Source organism: Equus asinus, chromosome 1, assembly GCF_041296235.1.
Source record: "Equus asinus isolate D_3611 breed Donkey chromosome 1, EquAss-T2T_v2, whole genome shotgun sequence".
Lineage (NCBI taxonomy): Eukaryota > Metazoa > Chordata > Mammalia > Perissodactyla > Equidae > Equus > Equus asinus.
The window spans coordinates 44,379,968-44,401,782 of record NC_091790.1 but is presented as its reverse complement, the minus strand read 5'-3'; positions in this window follow the sequence as shown (position 1 = coordinate 44,401,782).

Sequence of the window (21,815 nt, the reverse complement as noted above, 5' to 3'; positions counted from 1 at the left end):
CCTTCTTTACTTAAGGGCAGATGGCCCCCAAAGCATCTTGCTTCCAGCTCTTTGGGAAGCTAAGAAAGAACTCGCTCTGCACAGTGCTCTAACAGCCCACAGGGAACATTTCTTACAAAGGCCTGTGAAACGCAGTTTCTTTGAAAGCCTGATCTGGCTGAAGAAGAACTTCTGCTCTGGGTGTGCTACATTGCCCTAGAGCTGCAAGGCTCAAAGTGCTGACTTCTTTCCAAAGGGTCAGAAGGACCCCAAAGCATCTTGCTTCCAGCTCTTTGGGAAGCTAAGAAACAAGTCGCTCTGCACAGTGCTCTTACAGCCTACTGGGAACATGTTTTACAAAGGCCTGTGAAATGCAGTTTCTTTGCAGGCGTGATCTCCCTGAAGTAGAAGTTCTGCTCTGCCATGTGCTACATTGCCCTAGAGGTGCAAGACACCAAGTGCTGCCTTCTTTCCAAAGAGGGAGACTGGACCAAAAGGCTTTTGTTTCCAGCTCTTTGGGAAGCTAAGTGAAAACACGCTCTGCACAGTGCTCTTACAGCCTACCGGGAACATCTCTTACAAAGGCCTGTGAAACGAAGTTTCTTTAAAGGCCACATCTGGCAGAAGTAGAAATTCTGCTCTGGGTGTGCTGCATCGCCCTAGAGCGGCAAGGCACAAAGTGCTGCGTTCTTTCCATAGGGGCATATGGGCCCCAAAGCATCTTGCTTCCAGCTCTCTGGGAAGCTAAGAAACTAGTCACTCTGCACAGTGCTCTTACAGCCTACCGGGAACATCTCTTACAAAGGCCTGTGAAACGAAGTTTCTTTGCAGGTCTGGTCTAGCTGAAGTAGAACTTCCTCTCTGAGTGTGCTACATTGCCCTAGAGCTGCAAGGCACAAAGTGCTGCCTTCTTTCCTTAAGGGCAGATGGCCCCCAAAGCATCTTGCTTCCAGCTCGTTGGGAAGCTAAGAAACAACTCGCTCTGCACAGTGCTCTAACAGCCTACCGGGAACATCTCTTACAAAGGCCTGTGAAACGCAGTTTCTTTGCAGGCCTGATCTGGCTGAAGTAGAACTTCTGCTCTGAGTGTGCTACATTGCCCTAGAGCTGCAAGGCACAAAGTGCTGCCTTCTTTCCAAAGGGTGAGAAGGGCCCCAAAGCATCTTGCTTCCAGCTCTTTGGGAAGCTAAGAAAGAACTCGCTCTGCACTGTCGTCTAACAGCCTACCGTGAATATCTCTTACAAAGGCCTGTGAAACGCAGTTTCTTTGCAGGCCTGATCTGGCTGAAGTAGAACTTCTGCTCTGGGTGTGCTACATTGCCCTAGAGCTCAAGGCACAAAGTGATGTCTTCTTTCCAAATGGTGCGAAGGGCCCCAAAGCATCTTGCTTCCAGCTCTTTGGGAAGCTAAGAAACAACTCGCTCTGCACAGTGTTCTAACAGCCTACAGGGAACATCTCTTACAAAGGCCTGTGAAATGCAGTTTCTTTGCGGGCCTGATCTGGCAGAAGTAGAACTTCTGCTCTGGGTGTGCTACATTGCCCTAGAGCTGCAAAGCACAAAGTGCTGCCTTCTTTCCAAAGGGGCAGATGATTCCCAAAGCATCTTGCTTCCAGCTCTTTGGGAAGCTAAGAAACTAGTCGCTCTGCACAGTGCTCTTACAGCCTACTGGGAACATCTCTTACAAAGGCCTGTGAAATGCAGTTTCTTTGCAGGCGTGATCTCCCTGAAGTAGAACTTCTGGTCTGCCATGTGCTACATTGCCCTAGAGGTGCAAGGCACCAAGTGCTGCCTTCTTTCCAAAGAGGGAGACTGGACCAAAAGGCTTTTGTTTCCAGCTCTTTGGGAAGCTAAGTGAAAACACGCTCTGCACAGTGCTCTTACAGCCTACCGGGAACATCTCTTACAAAGGCCTGTGAAACGAAGTTTCTTTGAAGGCCTCATCTGGCAGAAGTAGAAATTCTGCTCTGGGTGTGCAGCATCGCCCTAGAGCTGCAAGGCACAAAGTGCTGTCTTCTTTCCATAGGGGCATATGGGCCCCAAAGCATCTTGCTTCCAGCTCTCTGGGAAGCTAAGAAACTAGTCACTCTGCACAGTGCTCTTACAGCCTACCGGGAACATCTCTTACAAAGGCCTGTGAAACGAAGTTTCTTTGCAGGTCTGATCTAGCTGAAGTAGAACTTCCTCTCTGGGTGTGCTACATTGCCCTAGAGCTGCAAGGCACAAAGTGCTGCCTTCTTTCCAAAGGGTGAGAAGGGCCCCAAAGCATCTTGCTTCCGGCTCTTTGGGAAGCTAAGAAACAACTCGCTCTGCACAGTGCTCTTACAGCCTACTGGGAACATGTTTTACAAAGGCCTGTGAAATGCAGTTTCTTTGAAGGCGTGATCTCCCTGAAGTAGAACTTCTGCTCTGCCATGTGCTACATTGCCCTAGAGGTGCAAGGCACCAAGTGCTGCCTTCTTTCCAAAGAGGGAGACTGGACCAAAAGCGTTTTGTTTCCAGCTCTTTGGGAAGCTAAGAGAAAACACGCTCTGCACAGTGCTCTTACAGCCTACGGGGAACATCTCTTACAAAGGCCTGTGAAACGCAGTTTCTTTGCAGGCCTGACCTGGCAGAAGTAGAACTTCTGCTCTGGGTGTGCTGCATCGCCCTAGAGCTGCAAGGCACAAAGTGCTGCGTTCTTTCCATAGGGGCATAAGGGCCCCAAAGCATCTTGCTTCCAGCTCTCTGGGAAGCTAAGAAACTAGTCGCTCTGCACAGTGCTCTTACAGCCTACAGGGAACATCTCTTACAAAGGCCTGTGAAACGAAGTTTCTTTGCAGGTCTGATGTAGCTGAAGCAGAAGTTCTGCTCTGGGTGTGCTACATTGCCCTAGAGCTGCAAGGCACAAAGTGCTGCCTTCTTTCCAAAGGGTGAGAAGGTCCCCAAAGCATCTTGCTTCCAGCTCTTTCTGAAGCTAAGAAACAAGTCGCTCTGCACAGTGCTCTTACAGCCTACTGGGAACATGTTTTACAAAGGCCTGTGAAATGCAGTTTCTTTGCAGGCGTGATCTCCCTGAAGTAGAACTTCTGCTCTGCCATGTGCTACATCGCCCTAGAGGTACAAGGCACCAAGTGCTGCCTTGTTTACAAAGAGGGAGACTGGACCAAAAGGCTTTTGTTTCCAGCTCTTTGGGAAGCTAAGTGAAAACACGCTCTGCACAGTGCTCTTACAGCCTACCGGGAACATCTCTTACAAAGGCCTGTGAAACGAAGTTTCTTTGAAGGCCTGATCTGGCTGAAGTAGAACTTCTGCTCTGTGTGTGCTACATTGCCCTAGAGCTGCAAGGCTCAAAGTTCTGCCTTCTTTCCAAAGGGTCAGAAGGACCCCAAAGCATCTTGCTTCCAGCTCTTTGGGAAGCTAAGAAACAAGTCGCTCTGCACAGTGCTCTTACAGCCTACTGGGAACATGTTTTACAAAGGCCTGTGAAATGCAGTTTCTTTGCAGGCGTGATCTCCCTGAAGTAAAACATCTGCTCTGCCATGTGCTACATTGCCCTAGAGGTGCAAGGCACCAAGTGCTGCCTTCTTTCCAAAGGGTCAGAAGGACCCCAAAGCATCTTGCTTCCAGCTCTTTGCTAAGCTAAGAAACAAGTCGCTCTGCACAGTGCTCTTACAGCCTACTGGGAACATGTTTTACAAAGGCCTGTGAAATGCAGTTTCTTTGCAGGCGTGATCTCCCTGAAGTAGAACTTCTGCTCTGCCATGTGCTACATTGCCCTAGAGCTGCAAGGCACAAAGTGCTGCCTTCTTTACTTAACGGCAGATGGCCCCCAAAGCATCTTGCTTCCAGCTCTTTGGGAAGCTTAGAAAGAACTCGCTCTGCACAGTGCTCTCACAGCCTACCGGGAACAGCTCTTACAAAGGCCTGTGAAACGAAGTTTCTTTGCAGGCCTGATCTGGCTGAAGTAGAACTTCTGCTCTGGGTGTGCTACATTGCCCTAGAGCTGCAAGGCACAAAGTGCTGCCTTCTTTACTTAACGGCAGATGTCCCCCAAAGCATCTTGCTTCCAGCTCTTTGGGAAGCTAAGAAAGAACTCGCTCTGCACTGTGCTCTAACAGCCTACCGTGAATATCTCTTACAAAGGCCTGTGAAACGCAGTTTCTTTGCAGGCCTGATCTGGCTGAAGTAGAACTTCTGCTCTGGGTGTGCTACATTGCCGTAGAGCTGCAAGGCACAAAGTACTGCCTTCTTTACTTAACGGCAGATGGCCCCCAAAGCATCTTGCTTCCAGCTCTTTGGGAAGCTAAGAAAGAACTCGCTCTGCACTGTCGTCTAACAGCCTACCGTGAATACCTCTTACAAAGGCCTGTCAAACGCAGTTTCTTTGCAGGCCTGATCTGGCTGAAGTAGAAATTCTGCTCTGTGTGTGCTACATTGCCGTAGAGCTGCAAGGCTCAAACTGCTGACTTCTTTCCAAAGGGTCAGAAGGACCCCAAAGCATCTTGCTTCCAGCTCTTTGGGAAGCTAAGAAACAAGTCGCTCTGCACAGTGCTCTTACAGCCTACTGGGAACATGTTTTACAAAGGCCTGTGAAATGCAGTTTCTTTGCAGGCGTGATCTCCCTGAAGTAGAACTTCTGCTCTGCAATATGCTACATTGCCCTAGAGGTGCAAGGCACCAAGTGCTGCCTTCTTTCCAAAGAGGGAGACTGGACCAAAAGGCTTTTGTTTCCAGCTCTTTGGGAAGCTAAGTGAAAACACGCTCTGCACAGTGCTCTTACAGCCTACCGGGAACATCTCTTACAAAGGCCTGTGAAACGAAGTTTCTTTAAAGGCCTCATCTGGCAGAAGTAGAAATTCTGCTCTGGGTGTGCTGCATCGCCCTAGAGCTGCAAGGCACAAAGTGCTGCGTTCTTTCCATAGGGGCATATGGGCCCCAAAGCATCTTGCTTCCAGCTCTCTGGGAAGCTAAGAAACTAGTCACTCTGCACAGTGCTCTTACAGCCTACCAGGAACATCTCTTACAAAGGCCTGTGAAACGCAGTTTCTTTGCCGGCCTGACCTTGCAGAAGTAGAACATCTGCTCTGGGTGAGCTACATTGTACTAGAGCTGCAAGGCACAAAGTGCTGCCTTCTTTACTTAAGGGCAGATGGCCCCCAAAGCATCTTGCTTCCAGCTCGTTGGGAAGCTAAGAAACAACTCGCTCTGCACAGTGCTCTAACAACCTACAGGGAACATCTCTTACAAAGGCCTGTGAAACGCAGTTTCTTTGCAGGTCTGATCTGGCTGAAGTAGAACTTCTGCTCTGAGTGTGCTACATTGCCCTAGAGCTGCAAGGCACAAAGTGCTGCCTTCTTTCCAAAGGGTGAGAAGGGCCCCAAAGCATCTTGCTTGCAGCTCTTTGGGAAGCTAAGAAACAACTCGCTCTGCACAGTGCTCTAACAGCCTACCGGGAACATCTCTTACAAAGGCCTGTGAAATGCAGTTTCTTTGCGGGCCTTATCTGGCTGAAGTAGAACTGCTGCACTGGGTGTGCTACATTGCCCTAGAGCTGCAAGGCACAAAGTTCTGCCCTCTTTCCAAAGGGGCAGATGAGTCCCAAAGCATTTTGCTTCCAGCTGTTTGGGAAGCTAAGAAACAACTCGCTCTGCACAGTGCTCTAACAGCCTACCGGGAACATCTCTTACAAAGGCCTGTGAAACGCAGTTTCTTTGCAGGCCTGACCTGGGAGAAGTAGAACATCTGCTCTGGGTGAGCTACATTGCCCTAGAGCTGCAAGGCACAAAGTGCTGCCTTCTTTACTTAAGGGCAGATGGCCCCCAAAGCATCTTGCTTCCAGCTCTTTGGGAAGCTAAGAAAGAACTCGCTCTGCACTGTCGTCTAACAGCCTACCGTGAATATCTCTTACAAAGGCCTGTGAAAGGCAGTTTCTTTGCAGGCCTGATCTGGCTGAAGTAGAACTTCTGCTCTGGGTGTGCTACATTGCCCTAGAGCTGTAAGGCACAAAGTGATGCCTTCTTTCCAAATGGTCCGAAGGGCCCCAAAGCATCTTGCTTCCAGCTCTTTGGGAAGCTAAGAAACAACTCGCTCTGCACAGTGTTCTAACAGCCTACCGGGAACATCTCTTACAAAGGCCTGTGAAATGCAGTTTCTTTGCGGGCCTGATCTGGCAGAAGTAGAACTTCTGCTCTGGGTGTGCTACATTGCCCTAGAGCTGCAAGGCACAAAGTGCTGCCTTCTTTCCAAAGGGGCAGATGATTCCCAAAGCATCTTGCTTCCAGCTCTTTGGGAAGCCAAGAAACAAGTCGCTCTGCACAGTGCTCTTACGACCTACTGGGAACATCTCTTACAAAGGCCTGTGAAATGCAGGTTCTTTGCAGGCGTGATCTCCCTGAAGTAGAACTTCTGGTCTGCCATGTGCTACATTGCCCTAGAGGTGCAAGGCACCAAGTGCTGCCTTCTTTCCAAAGAGGGAGACTGGACCAAAAGGCTTTTGTTTCCAGCTCTTTGGGAAGCTAAGTGAAAACACGCTCTGCACAGTGCTCTTACAGCCTACCGGGAACATCTCTTACAAAGGCCTGTGAAACGAAGTTTCTTTGAAGGCCTCATCTGGCAGAAGTAGAAATTCTGCTCTGGGTGTGCTGCATCGCCCTAGAGCTGCAAGGCACAAAGTGCTGCGTTCTTTCCATAGGGGCATATGGGCCCCAAAGCATCTTGCTTCCAGCTCTCTGGGAAGCTAAGAAACTAGTCACTCTGCACAGTGCTCTTACAGCCTAGGGGGAACATCTCTTACAAAGGCCTGTGAAACGAAGTTTCTTTGAAGGTCTGATCTAGCTGAAGTAGAACTTCCTCTCTGGGTGTGCTACATTGCCCTAGAGCTGCAAGGCACAAAGTGCTGCCTTCTTTCCAAAGGGTGAGAAGGGCCCCAAAGCATCTTGCTTCCGGCTCTTTGGGAAGCTAAGAAACAACTCGCTCTGCACAGTGCTCTAACAGCCTACCGGGAACATCTCTTACAAAGGCCTGTGAAACGAATTTCTTTGCAAGCCTGACCCGGCAGAAGTAGAACATCTGCTCTGGGTGTGCTACATTGCCCTAGAGCTGCAAGGCACAAAGTGCTGCCTTCTTTCCTTAAGGGCAGATGGCCCCCAAAGCATCTTGCTTCCAGCTCGTTGGGAAGCTAAGAAACAACTCGCTCTGCACAGTGCTCTAACAGCCTACAGGGAACATCTCTTACAAAGGCCTGTGAAACGCAGTTTCTCTGCAGGTCTGATCTGGCTGAAGTAGAACTTCTGCTCTGGGTGTGCTACATTGCCCTAGAGCTGCAAGGCACAAAGTGCTGCCTTCTTTCCAAAGGGTGAGAAGGGCCCCAAAGCATCTTGCTTCCAGCTCTTTGGGAAGCTAAGAAACAACTCGCTCTGCACAGTGCTCTTACAGCCTACCGGGAACATCTCTTACAAAGGCCTGTGAAACGAAGTTTCTTTGAAGGTCAGATCTGGCTGAAGTAGAACTGCTGCTCTGGGTGTGCTACATTGCCCTAGAGCTGCAAGGCACAAAGTGCTGCCTTCTTTCCAAAGGGGCAGATGAGTCCCAAAGCATTTTGCTTCCAGCTCTTTGGGAAGCTGAGAAACAACTCGCTCTGCACAGTGCTCTAACAGCCTACCGGGAACATCTCTTACAAAGGCCTGTGAAACGCAGTTTCTTTGCGGGCCTGATCTGGCAGAAGTAGAACTTCTGCTCTGGGTGTGCTACATTGCCCTAGAGCTGCAAGGCACAAAGTGCTGCCTTCTTTCCAAAGGGGCAGATGATTCCCAAAGCATCTTGCTTCCAGCTCTTTGGGAAGCTAAGAAACAAGTCGCTCTGCACAGTGCTCTTACGACCTACTGGGAACATCTCTTACAAAGGCCTGTGAAATGCAGTTTCTTTACAGGCGTGATCTCCTGAAGTAGAACTTCTGGTCTGCCATGTGCTACATTGCCCTAGAGGTGCAAGGCACCAAGTGCTGCCTTCTTTCCAAAGAGGGAGACTGGACCAAAAGGCTTTTGTTTCCAGCTCTTTGGGAAGCTAAGTGAAAACACGCTCTGCACAGTGCTCTTACAGCCTACCGGGAACATCTCTTACAAAGGCCTGTGAAACGAAGTTTCTTTGAAGGCCTCATCTGGCAGAAGTAGAAATTCTGCTCTGGGTGTGCTGCATCGCCCTAGAGCTGCAAGGCACAAAGTGCTGCGTTCTTTCCATAGGGGCATATGGGCCCCAAAGCATCTTGCTTCCAGCTCTCTGGGAAGCTAAGAAACTAGTCACTCTGCACAGTGCTCTTACAGCCTACCGGGAACATCTCTTACAAAGGCCTGTGAAACGAAGTTTCTTTGAAGGTCAGATCTAGCTGAAGTAGAACTTCCTCTCTGGGTGTGCTACATTGCCCTAGAGCTGCAAGGCACAAAGTGCTGCCTTCATTCCAAAGGGTGAGAAGGGCCCCAAAGCATCTTGCTTCCGGCTCTTTGGGAAGCTAAGAAACAACTCGCTCTGCACAGTGCTCTAACAGCCTACCGGGAACATCTCTTACAAAGGCCTGTGAAACGAATTTCTTTGCAAGCCTGACCCGGCAGAAGTAGAACATCTGCTCTGGGTGTGCTACATTGCCCTAGAGCTGCAAGGCACAAAGTGCTGCCTTCTTTCCTTAAGGGCAGATGGCCCCCAAAGCATCTTGCTTCCAGCTCGTTGGGAAGCTAAGTAACAACTCGCTCTGCACAGTGCTCTAACAGCCTACAGGGAACATCTCTTACAAAGGCCTGTGAAACGCAGTTTCTTTGCAGGTCTGATCTGGCTGAAGTAGAACTTCGGCTCTGGGTGTGCTACATTGCCCTAGAGCTGCAAGGCACAAAGTGCTGCCCTCTTTCCAAAGGGGCAGATGAGTCCCAAAGCATTTTGCTTCCAGCTCTTTGGGAAGCTAAGAAACAACTCGCTCTGCACAGTGCTCTAACAGCCTACCAGGAACATCTCTTACAAAGGCCTGTGAAACGCAGTTTCTTTGCAGGCCTGACCTGGCAGAAGTAGAACATCTGCTCTGGGTGAGCTACATTGCCCTAGAGCTGCAAGGCACAAAGTGCTGCCTTCTTTACTTAAGGGCATATGTCCCCCAAAGCATCTTGCTTCCAGCTCTTTGGGAAGCTAAGAAAGAACTCGCTCTGCACTGTCGTCTAACAGCCTACCATGAATATCTCTTACAAAGGCCTGTGAAAGGCAGTTTCTTTGCAGGCCTGATCTGGCTGAAGTAGAACTTCTGCTCTGGGTGTGCTACATTGCCCTAGAGCTGTAAGGCACAAAGTGATGCCTTCTTTCCAAATGGTCCGAAGGGCCCCCAAGCTACTTGCTTCCAGCTCTTTGGGAAGCTAAGAAACAACTCGCTCTGCACAGTGTTCTAACAGCCTACCGGGAACATCTCTTACAAAGGCCTGTGAAATGCAGTTTCTTTGCGGGCCTGATCTGGCTGAAGTAGAACTTCTGCTCTGGGTGTGCTACATTGCCCTAGAGCTGCAAGGCACAAAGTGCTGCCTTCTTTCCAAAGGGGCAGATGATTCCCAAAGCATCTTGCTTCCAGCTCTTTGGGAAGCTAAGAAACAAGTCGCTCTGCACAGTGCTCTTACGACCTACTGGGAACATCTCTTACAAAGGCCTGTGAAATGCAGGTTCTTTGCAGGCGTGATCTCCCTGAAGTAGAACTTCTGGTCTGCCATGTGCTACATTGCCCTAGAGGTGCAAGGCACCAAGTGCTGCCTTCTTTCCAAAGAGGGAGACTGGACCAAAAGGCTTTTGTTTCCAGCTCTTTGGGAAGCTAAGTGAAAACACGCTCTGCACAGTGCTCTTACAGCCTACCGGGAACATCTCTTACAAAGGCCTGTGAAACGAAGTTTCTTTGAAGGCCTCATCTGGCAGAAGTAGAAATTCTGCTCTGGGTGTGCTGCATCGCCCTAGAGCTGCAAGGCACAAAGTGCTGCGTTCTTTCCATAGGGGCATATGGGCCCCAAAGCATCTTGCTTCCAGCTCTCTGGGAAGCTAAGAAACTAGTCACTCTGCACAGTGCTCTTACAGCCTAGGGGGAACATCTCTTACAAAGGCCTGTGAAACGAAGTTTCTTTGAAGGTCTGATCTAGCTGAAGTAGAACTTCCTCTCTGGGTGTGCTACATTGCCCTAGAGCTGCAAGGCACAAAGTGCTGCCTTCTTTCCAAAGGGTGAGAAGGGCCCCAAAGCATCTTGCTTCCGGCTCTTTGGGAAGCTAAGAAACAACTCTCTCTGCACAGTGCTCTAACAGCCTACCGGGAACATCTCTTACAAAGGCCTGTGAAATGCAGTGTCTTTGCGGGCCTGATCTGGCTGAAGTAGAACTGCTGCTCTGGGTGTGCTACATTGCCCTAGAGCTGCAAGGCACAAAGTGCTGCCTTCTTTCCAAAGGGGCAGATGAGTCCCAAAGCATTTTGCTTCCAGCTCTTTGGTAAGCTGAGAAACAACTCGCTCTGCACAGTGCTCTAACAACCTACCGGGAACATCTCTTACAAAGGCCTGTGAAACGCAGTTTCTTTGCGGGCCTGATCTGGCAGAAGTAGAACTTCTGCTCTGGGTGTGCTACATTGCCCTAGAGCTGCAAGGCACAAAGTGCTGCCTTCTTTCCAAAGGGGCAGATGATTCCCAAAGCATCTTGCTTCCAGCTCTTTGGGAAGCTAAGAAACAAGTCGCTCTGCACAGTGCTCTTACGACCTACTGGGAACATCTCTTACAAAGGCCTGTGAAATGCAGTTTCTTTGCAGGCGTGATCTCCCTGAAGTAGAACTTCTGGTCTGCCATGTGCTACATTGCCCTAGAGGTGCAAGGCACCAAGTGCTGCCTTCTTTCCAAAGAGGGAGACTGGACCAAAAGGCTTTTGTTTCCAGCTCTTTGGGAAGCTAAGTGAAAACACGCTCTGCACAGTGCTCTTACAGCCTACCGGGAACATCTCTTACAAAGGCCTGTGAAACGAAGTTTCTTTGAAGGCCTCATCTGGCAGAAGTAGAAATTCTGCTCTGGGTGTGCTGCATCGCCCTAGAGCTGCAAGGCACAAAGTGCTGCGTTCTTTCCATAGGGGCATATGGGCCCCAAAGCATCTTGCTTCCAGCTCTCTGGGAAGCTAAGAAACTAGTCACTCTGCACAGTGCTCTTACAGCCTACCGGGAACATCTCTTACAAAGGCCTGTGAAACGAAGTTTCTTTGAAGGTCAGATCTAGCTGAAGTAGAACTTCCTCTCTGGGTGTGCTACATTGCCCTAGGGCTGCAAGGCACAAAGTGCTGCCTTCATTCCAAAGGGTGAGAAGGGCCCCAAAGCATCTTGCTTCCGGCTCTTTGGGAAGCTAAGAAACAACTCGCTCTGCACAGTGCTCTAACAGCCTCCCGGGAACATCTCTCACAAAGGCCTGTGAAACGAATTTCTTTGCAAGCCTGACCCGGCAGAAGTAGAACATCTGCTCTGGGTGTGCTACATTGCCCTAGAGCTGCAAGGCACAAAGTGCTGCCTTCTTTCCTTAAGGGCAGATGGCCCCCAAAGCATCTTGCTTCCAGCTCGTTGGGAAGCTAAGTAACAACTCGCTCTGCACAGTGCTCTAACAGCCTACAGGGAACATCTCTTACAAAGGCCTGTGAAACGCAGTTTCTTTGCAGGTCTGATCTGGCTGAAGTAGAACTTCGGCTCTGGGTGTGCTACATTGCCCTAGAGCTGCAAGGCACAAAGTGCTGCCCTCTTTCCAAAGGGGCAGATGAGTCCCAAAGCATTTTGCTTCCAGCTCTTTGGGAAGCTAAGAAACAACTCGCTCTGCACAGTGCTCTAACAGCCTACCAGGAACATCTCTTACAAAGGCCTGTGAAACGCAGTTTCTTTGCAGGCCTGACCTGGCAGAAGTAGAACATCTGCTCTGGGTGAGCTACATTGCCCTAGAGCTGCAAGGCACAAAGTGCTGCCTTCTTTACTTAAGGGCAGATGTCCCCCAAAGCATCTTGCTTCCAGCTCTTTGGGAAGCTAAGAAAGAACTCGCTCTGCACTGTCGTCTAACAGCCTACCGTGAATATCTCTTACAAAGGCCTGTGAAAGGCAGTTTCTTTGCAGGCCTGATCTGGCTGAAGTAGAACTTCTGCTCTGGGTGTGCTACATTGCCCTAGAGCTGTAAGGCACAAAGTGATGCCTTCTTTCCAAATGGTCCGAAGGGCCCCAAAGCATCTTGCTTCCAGCTCTTTGGGAAGCTAAGAAACAACTCGCTCTGCACAGTGTTCTAACAGCCTACCGGGAACATCTCTTACAAAGGCCTGTGAAATGCAGTTTCTTTGCGGGCCTGATCTGGCTGAAGTAGAACTTCTGCTCTGGGTGTGCTACATTGCCCTAGAGCTGCAAGGCACAAAGTGCTGCCTTCTTTCCAAAGGGGCAGATGATTCCCAAAGCATCTTGCTTCCAGCTCTTTGGGAAGCTAAGAAACAAGTCGCTCTGCACAGTGCTCTTACGACCTACTGGGAACATCTCTTACAAAGGCCTGTGAAATGCAGGTTCTTTGCAGGCGTGATCTCCCTGAAGTAGAACTTCTGGTCTGCCATGTGCTACATTGCCCTAGAGGTGCAAGGCACCAAGTGCTGCCTTCTTTCCAAAGAGGGAGACTGGACCAAAAGGCTTTTGTTTCCAGCTCTTTGGGAAGCTAAGTGAAAACACGCTCTGCACAGTGCTCTTACAGCCTACCGGGAACATCTCTTACAAAGGCCTGTGAAACGAAGTTTCTTTGAAGGCCTCATCTGGCAGAAGTAGAAATTCTGCTCTGGGTGTGCTGCATCGCCCTAGAGCTGCAAGGCACAAAGTGCTGCGTTCTTTCCATAGGGGCATATGGGCCCCAAAGCATCTTGCTTCCAGCTCTCTGGGAAGCTAAGAAACTAGTCACTCTGCACAGTGCTCTTACAGCCTAGGGGGAACATCTCTTACAAAGGCCTGTGAAACGAAGTTTCTTTGAAGGTCTGATCTAGCTGAAGTAGAACTTCCTCTCTGGGTGTGCTACATTGCCCTAGAGCTGCAAGGCACAAAGTGCTGCCTTCTTTCCAAAGGGTGAGAAGGGCCCCAAAGCATCTTGCTTCCGGCTCTTTGGGAAGCTAAGAAACAACTCTCTCTGCACAGTGCTCTAACAGCCTACCGGGAACATCTCTTACAAAGGCCTGTGAAATGCAGTGTCTTTGCGGGCCTGATCTGGCTGAAGTAGAACTGCTGCTCTGGGTGTGCTACATTGCCCTAGAGCTGCAAGGCACAAAGTGCTGCCTTCTTTCCAAAGGGGCAGATGAGTCCCAAAGCATTTTGCTTCCAGCTCTTTGGGAAGCTGAGAAACAACTCGCTCTGCACAGTGCTCTAACAGCCTACCGGGAACATCTCTTACAAAGGCCTGTGAAACGCAGTTTCTTTGCGGGCCTGATCTGGCAGAAGTAGAACTTCTGCTCTGGGTGTGCTACATTGCCCTAGAGCTGCAAGGCACAAAGTGCTGCCTTCTTTCCAAAGGGGCAGATGATTCCCAAAGCATCTTGCTTCCAGCTCTTTGGGAAGCTAAGAAACAAGTCGCTCTGCACAGTGCTCTTACGACCTACTGGGAACATCTCTTACAAAGGCCTGTGAAATGCAGTTTCTTTGCAGGCGTGATCTCCCTGAAGTAGAACTTCTGGTCTGCCATGTGCTACATTGCCCTAGAGGTGCAAGACACCAAGTGCTGCCTTCTTTCCAAAGAGGGAGACTGGACCAAAAGGCTTTTGTTTCCAGCTCTTTGGGAAGCTAAGTGAAAACACGCTCTGCACAGTGCTCTTACAGCCTACCGGGAACATCTCTTACAAAGGCCTGTGAAACGAAGTTTCTTTGAAGGCCTCATCTGGCAGAAGTAGAAATTCTGCTCTGGGTGTGCTGCATCGCCCTAGAGCTGCAAGGCACAAAGTGCTGCGTTCTTTCCATAGGGGCATATGGGCCCCAAAGCATCTTGCTTCCAGCTCTCTGGGAAGCTAAGAAACTAGTCACTCTGCACAGTGCTCTTACAGCCTACCGGGAACATCTCTTACAAAGGCCTGTGAAACGAAGTTTCTTTGAAGGTCAGATCTAGCTGAAGTAGAACTTCCTCTCTGGGTGTGCTACATTGCCCTAGGGCTGCAAGGCACAAAGTGCTGCCTTCATTCCAAAGGGTGAGAAGGGCCCCAAAGCATCTTGCTTCCGGCTCTTTGGGAAGCTAAGAAACAACTCGCTCTGCACAGTGCTCTAACAGCCTCCCGGGAACATCTCTTACAAAGGCCTGTGAAACGAATTTCTTTGCAAGCCTGACCCGGCAGAAGTAGAACATCTGCTCTGGGTGTGCTACATTGCCCTAGAGCTGCAAGGCACAAAGTGCTGCCTTCTTTCCTTAAGGGCAGATGGCCCCCAAAGCATCTTGCTTCCAGCTCGTTGGGAAGCTAAGTAACAACTCGCTCTGCACAGTGCTCTAACAGCCTACAGGGAACATCTCTTACAAAGGCCTGTGAAACGCAGTTTCTTTGCAGGTCTGATCTGGCTGAAGTAGAACTTCGGCTCTGGGTGTGCTACATTGCCCTAGAGCTGCAAGGCACAAAGTGCTGCCCTCTTTCCAAAGGGGCAGATGAGTCCCAAAGCATTTTGCTTCCAGCTCTTTGGGAAGCTAAGAAACAACTCGCTCTGCACAGTGCTCTAACAGCCTACCAGGAACATCTCTTACAAAGGCCTGTGAAACGCAGTTTCTTTGCAGGCCTGACCTGGGAGAAGTAGAACATCTGCTCTGGGTGAGCTACATTGCCCTAGAGCTGCAAGGCACAAAGTGCTGCCTTCTTTACTTAAGGGCAGATGTCCCCCAAAGCATCTTGCTTCCAGCTCTTTGGGAAGCTAAGAAAGAACTCGCTCTGCACTGTCGTCTAACAGCCTACCGTGAATATCTCTTACAAAGGCCTGTGAAAGGCAGTTTCTTTGCAGGCCTGATCTGGCTGAAGTAGAACTTCTGCTCTGGGTGTGCTACATTGCCCTAGAGCTGTAAGGCACAAAGTGATGCCTTCTTTCCAAATGGTCCGAAGGGCCCCAAAGCATCTTGCTTCCAGCTCTTTGGGAAGCTAAGAAACAACTCGCTCTGCACAGTGTTCTAACAGCCTACCGGGAACATCTCTTACAAAGGCCTGTGAAATGCAGTTTCTTTGCGGGCCTGATCTGGCTGAAGTAGAACTTCTGCTCTGGGTGTGCTACATTGCCCTAGAGCTGCAAGGCACAAAGTGCTGCCTTCTTTCCAAAGGGGCAGATGATTCCCAAAGCATCTTGCTTCCAGCTCTTTGGGAAGCTAAGAAACAAGTCGCTCTGCACAGTGCTCTTACGACCTACTGGGAACATCTCTTACAAAGGCCTGTGAAATGCAGGTTCTTTGCAGGCGTGATCTCCCTGAAGTAGAACTTCTGGTCTGCCATGTGCTACATTGCCCTAGAGGTGCAAGGCACCAAGTGCTGCCTTCTTTCCAAAGAGGGAGACTGGACCAAAAGGCTTTTGTTTCCAGCTCTTTGGGAAGCTAAGTGAAAACACGCTCTGCACAGTGCTCTTACAGCCTACCGGGAACATCTCTTACAAAGGCCTGTGAAACGAAGTTTCTTTGAAGGCCTCATCTGGCAGAAGTAGAAATTCTGCTCTGGGTGTGCTGCATCGCCCTAGAGCTGCAAGGCACAAAGTGCTGCGTTCTTTCCATAGGGGCATATGGGCCCCAAAGCATCTTGCTTCCAGCTCTCTGGGAAGCTAAGAAACTAGTCACTCTGCACAGTGCTCTTACAGCCTAGGGGGAACATCTCTTACAAAGGCCTGTGAAACGAAGTTTCTTTGAAGGTCTGATCTAGCTGAAGTAGAACTTCCTCTCTGGGTGTGCTACATTGCCCTAGAGCTGCAAGGCACAAAGTGCTGCCTTCTTTCCAAAGGGTGAGAAGGGCCCCAAAGCATCTTGCTTCCGGCTCTTTGGGAAGCTAAGAAACAACTCGCTCTGCACAGTGCTCTAACAGCCTACCGGGAACATCTCTTACAAAGGCCTGTGAAATGCAGTGTCTTTGCGGGCCTGATCTGGCTGAAGTAGAACTGCTGCTCTGGGTGTGCTACATTGCCCTAGAGCTGCAAGGCACAAAGTGCTGCCCTCTTTCCAAAGGGGCAGATGAGTCCCAAAGCATTTTGCTTCCAGCTCTTTGGGAAGCTAAGAAACAACTCGCTCTGCACAGTGCTCTAACAGCCTACCAGGAACATCTCTTACAAAGGCCTGTGAAACGCAGTTTCTTTGCAGGCCTGACCTGGGAGAAGTAGAACATCTGCTCTGGGTGAGCTACATTGCCCTAGAGCTGCAAGGCACAAAGTGCTGCCTTCTTTACTTAAGGGCAGATGTCCCCCAAAGCATCTTGCTTCCAGCTCTTTGGGAAGCTAAGAAAGAACTCGCTCTGCACTGTCGTCTAACAGCCTACCGTGAATATCTCTTACAAAGGCCTGTGAAAGGCAGTTTCTTTGCAGGCCTGATCTGGCTGAAGTAGAACTTCTGCTCTGGGTGTGCTACATTGCCCTAGAGCTGTAAGGCACAAAGTGATGCCTTCTTTCCAAATGGTCCGAAGGGCCCCAAAGCATCTTGCTTCCAGCTCTTTGGGAAGCTAAGAAACAACTCGCTCTGCACAGTGTTCTAACAGCCTACCGGGAACATCTCTTACAAAGGCCTGTGAAATGCAGTTTCTTTGCGGGCCTGATCTGGCTGAAGTAGAACTTCTGCTCTGGGTGTGCTACATTGCCCTAGAGCTGCAAGGCACAAAGTGCTGCCTTCTTTCCAAAGGGGCAGATGATTCCCAAAGCATCTTGCTTCCAGCTCTTTGGGAAGCTAAGAAACAAGTCGCTCTGCACAGTGCTCTTACGACCTACTGGGAACATCTCTTACAAAGGCCTGTGAAATGCAGGATCTTTGCAGGCGTCATCTCCCTGAAGTAGAACTTCTGGTCTGCCATGTGCTACATTGCCCTAGAGGTGCAAGGCACCAAGTGCTGCCTTCTTTCCAAAGAGGGAGACTGGACCAAAAGGCTTTTGTTTCCAGCTCTTTGGGAAGCTAAGTGAAAACACGCTCTGCACAGTGCTCTTACAGCCTACCGGGAACATCTCTTACAAAGGCCTGTGAAACGAAGTTTCTTTGAAGGCCTCATCTGGCAGAAGTAGAAATTCTGCTCTGGGTGTGCTGCATCGCCCTAGAGCTGCAAGGCACAAAGTGCTGCGTTCTTTCCATAGGGGCATATGGGCCCCAAAGCATCTTGCTTCCAGCTCTCTGGGAAGCTAAGAAACTAGTCACTCTGCACAGTGCTCTTACAGCCTAGGGGGAACATCTCTTACAAAGGCCTGTGAAACGAAGTTTCTTTGAAGGTCAGATCTAGCTGAAGTAGAACTTCCTCTCTGGGTGTGCTACATTGCCCTAGAGCTGCAAGGCACAAAGTGCTGCCTTCTTTCCAAAGGGTGAGAAGGGCCCCAAAGCATCTTGCTTCCGGCTCTTTGGGAAGCTAAGAAACAACTCGCTCTGCACAGTGCTCTAACAGCCTACCGGGAACATCTCTTACAAAGGCCTGTGAAACGCAGTTTCTTTGCGGGCCTGATCTGGCAGAAGTAGAACTTCTGCTCTGGGTGTGCTACATTGCCCTAGAGCTGCAAGGCACAAAGTGCTGCCTTCTTTCCAAAGGGGCAGATGATTCCCAAAGCATCTTGCTTCCAGCTCTTTGGGAAGCTAAGAAACAAGTCGCTCTGCACAGTGCTCTTACGACCTACTGGGAACATCTCTTACAAAGGCCTGTGAAATGCAGGTTCTTTGCAGGCGTGATCTCCCTGAAGTAGAACTTCTGGTCTGCCATGTGCTACATTGCCCTAGAGGTGCAAGGCACCATGTGCTGCCTTCTTTCCAAAGAGGGAGACTGGACCAAAAGGCTTTTGTTTCCAGCTCTTTGGGAAGCTAAGTGAAAACACGCTCTGCACAGTGCTCTTACAGCCTACCGGGAACATCTCTTACAAAGGCCTGTGAAACGAAGTTTCTTTGAAGGCCTCATCTGGCAGAAGTAGAAATTCTGCTCTGGGTGTGCTGCATCGCCCTAGAGCTGCAAGGCACAAAGTGCTGCGTTCTTTCCATAGGGGCATATGGGCCCCAAAGCATCTTGCTTCCAGCTCTCTGGGAAGCTAAGAAACTAGTCACTCTGCACAGTGCTCTTACAGCCTAGGGGGAACATCTCTTACAAAGGCCTGTGAAACGAAGTTTCTTTGAAGGTCTGATCTAGCTGAAGTAGAACTTCCTCTCTGGGTGTGCTACATTGCCCTAGAGCTGCAAGGCACAAAGTGCTGCCTTCTTTCCAAAGGGTGAGAAGGGCCCCAAAGCATCTTGCTTCCGGCTCTTTGGGAAGCTAAGAAACAACTCGCTCTGCACAGTGCTCTAACAGCCTACTGGGAACATCTCTTACAAAGGCCTGTGAAATGCAGTGTCTTTGCGGGCCTGATCTGGCTGAAGTAGAACTGCTGCTCTGGGTGTGCTACATTGCCCTAGAGCTGCAAGGCACAAAGTGCTGCCTTCTTTACTTAAGGGCAGATGTCCCCCAAAGCATCTTGCTTCCAGCTCTTTGGGAAGCTAAGAAAGAACTCGCTCTGCACTGTCGTCTAACAGCCTACCGTGAATATCTCTTACAAAGGCCTGTGAAAGGCAGTTTCTTTGCAGGCCTGATCTGGCTGAAGTAGAACTTCTGCTCTGGGTGTGCTACATTGCCCTAGAGCTGTAAGGCACAAAGTGATGCCTTCTTTCCAAATGTTCCGAAGGGCCCCAAAGCATCTTGCTTCCAGCTCTTTGGGAAGCTAAGAAACAACTCGCTCTGCACAGTGTTCTAACAGCCTACCGGGAACATCTCTTACAAAGGCCTGTGAAATGCAGTTTCTTTGCGGGCCTGATCTGGCTGAAGTAGAACTTCTGCTCTGGGTGTGCTACATTGCCCTAGAGCTGTAAGGCACAAAGTGATGCCTTCTTTCCAAATGGTCCGAAGGGCCCCAAAGCATCTTGCTTCCAGCTCTTTGGGAAGCTAAGAAACAACTCGCTCTGCACAGTGTTCTAACAGCCTACCGGGAACATCTCTTACAAAGGCCTGTGAAATGCAGTTTCTTTGCGGGCCTGATCTGGCTGAAGTAGAACTTCTGCTCTGGGTGTGCTACATTGCCCTAGAGCTGCAAGGCACAAAGTGCTGCCTTCTTTCCAAAGGGGCAGATGATTCCCAAAGCATCTTGCTTCCAGCTCTTTGGGAAGCTAAGAAACAAGTCGCTCTGCACAGTGCTCTTACGACCTACTGGGAACATCTCTTACAAAGGCCTGTGAAATGCAGGATCTTTGCAGGCGTCATCTCCCTGAAGTAGAACTTCTGGTCTGCCATGTGCTACATTGCCCTAGAGGTGCAAGGCACCAAGTGCTGCCTTCTTTCCAAAGAGGGAGACTGGACCAAAAGGCTTTTGTTTCCAGCTCTTTGGGAAGCTAAGTGAAAACACGCTCTGCACAGTGCTCTTACAGCCTACCGGGAACATCTCTTACAAAGGCCTGTGAAACGAAGTTTCTTTGAAGGCCTCATCTGGCAGAAGTAGAAATTCTGCTCTGGGTGTGCTGCATCGCCCTAGAGCTGCAAGGCACAAAGTGCTGCGTTCTTTCCATAGGGGCATATGGGCCCCAAAGCATCTTGCTTCCAGCTCTCTGGGAAGCTAAGAAACTAGTCACTCTGCACAGTGCTCTTACAGCCTAGGGGGAACATCTCTTACAAAGGCCTGTGAAACGAAGTTTCTTTGAAGGTCAGATCTAGCTGAAGTAGAACTTCCTCTCTGGGTGTGCTACATTGCCCTAGAGCTGCAAGGCACAAAGTGCTGCCTTCTTTCCAAAGGGTGAGAAGGGCCCCAAAGCATCTTGCTTCCGGCTCTTTGGGAAGCTAAGAAACAACTCGCTCTGCACAGTGCTCTAACAGCCTACCGGGAACATCTCTTACAAAGGCCTGTGAAACGCAGTTTCTTTGCGGGCCTGATCTGGCAGAAGTAGAACTTCTGCTCTGGGTGTGCTACATTGCCCTAGAGCTGCAAGGCACAAAGTGCTGCCTTCTTTCCAAAGGGGCAGATGATTCCCAAAGCATCTTGCTTCCAGCTCTTTGGGAAGCTAAGAAACAAGTCGCTCTGCACAGTGCTCTTACGACCTACTGGGAACATCTCTTACAAAGGCCTGTGAAATGCAGGTTCTTTGCAGGCGTGATCTCCCTGAAGTAGAACTTCTGGTCTGCCATGTGCTACATTGCCCTAGAGGTGCAAGGCACCATGTGCTGCCTTCTTTCCAAAGAGGGAGACTGGACCAAAAGGCTTTTGTTTCCAGCTCTTTGGGAAGCTAAGTGAAAACACGCTCTGCACAGTGCTCTTACAGCCTACCGGGAACATCTCTTACAAAGGCCTGTGAAACGAAGTTTCTTTGAAGGCCTCATCTGGCAGAAGTAGAAATTCTGCTCTGGGTGTGCTGCATCGCCCTAGAGCTGCAAGGCACAAAGTGCTGCGTTCTTTCCATAGGGGCATATGGGCCCCAAAGCATCTTGCTTCCAGCTCTCTGGGAAGCTAAGAAACTAGTCACTCTGCACAGTGCTCTTACAGCCTAGGGGGAACATCTCTTACAAAGGCCTGTGAAACGAAGTTTCTTTGAAGGTCTGATCTAGCTGAAGTAGAACTTCCTCTCTGGGTGTGCTACATTGCCCTAGAGCTGCAAGGCACAAAGTGCTGCCTTCTTTCCAAAGGGTGAGAAGGGCCCCAAAGCATCTTGCTTCCGGCTCTTTGGGAAGCTAAGAAACAACTCGCTCTGCACAGTGCTCTAACAGCCTACTGGGAACATCTCTTACAAAGGCCTGTGAAATGCAGTGTCTTTGCGGGCCTGATCTGGCTGAAGTAGAACTGCTGCTCTGGGTGTGCTACATTGCCCTAGAGCTGCAAGGCACAAAGTGCTGCCTTCTTTACTTAAGGGCAGATGTCCCCCAAAGCATCTTGCTTCCAGCTCTTTGGGAAGCTAAGAAAGAACTCGCTCTGCACTGTCGTCTAACAGCCTACCGTGAATATCTCTTACAAAGGCCTGTGAAAGGCAGTTTCTTTGCAGGCCTGATCTGGCTGAAGTAGAACTTCTGCTCTGGGTGTGCTACATTGCCCTAGAGCTGTAAGGCACAAAGTGATGCCTTCTTTCCAAATGTTCCGAAGGGCCCCAAAGCATCTTGCTTCCAGCTCTTTGGGAAGCTAAGAAACAACTCGCTCTGCACAGTGTTCTAACAGCCTACCGGGAACATCTCTTACAAAGGCCTGTGAAATGCAGTTTCTTTGCGGGCCTGATCTGGCTGAAGTAGAACTTCTGCTCTGGGTGTGCTACATTGCCCTAGAGCTGCAAGGCACAAAGTGCTGCCTTCTTTCCAAAGGGGCAGATGATTCCCAAAGCATCTTGCTTCCAGCTCTTTGGGAAGCTAAGAAACAAGTCGCTCTGCACAGTGCTCTTACGACCTACTGGGAACATCTCTTACAAAGGCCTGTGAAATGCAGGTTCTTTGCAGGCGTGATCTCCCTGAAGTAGAACTTCTGGTCTGCCATGTGCTACATTGCCCTAGAGGTGCAAGGCACCAAGTGCTGCCTTCTTTCCAAAGAGGGAGACTGGACCAAAAGGCTTTTGTTTCCAGCTCTTTGGGAAGCTAAGTGAAAACACGCTCTGCACAGTGCTCTTACAGCCTACCGGGAACATCTCTTACAAAGGCCTGTGAAACGAAGTTTCTTTGA